Below are 938 nucleotides of genomic sequence, written 5' to 3'. Positions count from 1 at the left end.
ACACGACGAGACATACATTCGGCATGTAATGCTGTTTGAATACAAGAAATAAAACAATGCCTCTATAGCCACAAAGAATATCAAAGAAGTTTATGGAAATGTTTTTAACGTTCATAAGTGTCAACGATGATTCAGCAAATTTTATTCAGGTGACTTTAGCCTTAAAAACTGTGATGGCAGGGGCTGACATGTTGGAATTAATATTGATGCTCTGAAGATGCTTGTTGAGTCTATCCCAAGTCAACACACTTGTGAAATGGCCCTGAAATTGCATGTCTCTCATGAAACAATACTTAAACATCTAAGGAATATGGGAAAACTCTATAAAGAAGGTGTTTGGGTGCCTCACGAACTCTCTGATGATCATCATTTCCAACGTGTAAACGTTGCTTCGTCTTTTCTGGCACGTAACGCGTGTGAATTATTTTTGGACAGAATTGTCACCGCCAATGAAAAATGGATTCTCTATGCGAATATTAAATGTGAAAAACAATGGTTCAGTCCTAGATGAAAACCACTTCCGACCCCGAAACCTGGACTCCATCCGCAGAAGTGATGCTTTGCATTTGGTGGGACATCAAAGGAGGAATTCATTTCGAACTCCTCAATCCACAGTGAACTGTCAATGCAGAGATCTATAGTCAGCAACTGGAACGTTTAAATCAAGCCCTTCATCAGAGACAACCTTCACTCATCAATCGTAAAGGTGTTCTTCTTCTCCACGACAAAGCACGTCCACATGTGGTACATTTGATGCAGCACAAGATTATGGAGTTGGGTTGGGAAGTTCTCCCCCACCCATCATATTCTCTTGATATGGCATCATCATATTGTCATCTTTTTCGTTCGCTGCAACATCATCTTAATGGGAAAAACGTATGCAAATGTGGAAGGTGTTAAAGAGGACATCAACATGTTTTTTACTTCAAAGCCAAGTG

At 40.0% G+C, this 938-nt stretch overlaps 1 protein-coding gene across 3 annotated transcripts in view; it reads right to left on the bottom strand.

Moving 5' to 3' along the window:
* LOC106469220 (PX domain-containing protein kinase-like protein) overlaps nt 1-938 on the bottom strand; it is a 35,235-nt gene that overhangs the window by 7,486 nt on the left and 26,811 nt on the right. The gene's annotated exons all lie outside the window — the stretch shown is intronic.

Source organism: Limulus polyphemus, unplaced genomic scaffold (assembly GCF_000517525.1).
Source record: "Limulus polyphemus unplaced genomic scaffold, Limulus_polyphemus-2.1.2 Scaffold95, whole genome shotgun sequence".
Classification (NCBI taxonomy): domain Eukaryota; kingdom Metazoa; phylum Arthropoda; class Merostomata; order Xiphosura; family Limulidae; genus Limulus; species Limulus polyphemus.
Note: the sequence above shows the minus strand (reverse complement) of the source record. Positions and strands in the feature narration are given on the sequence as shown.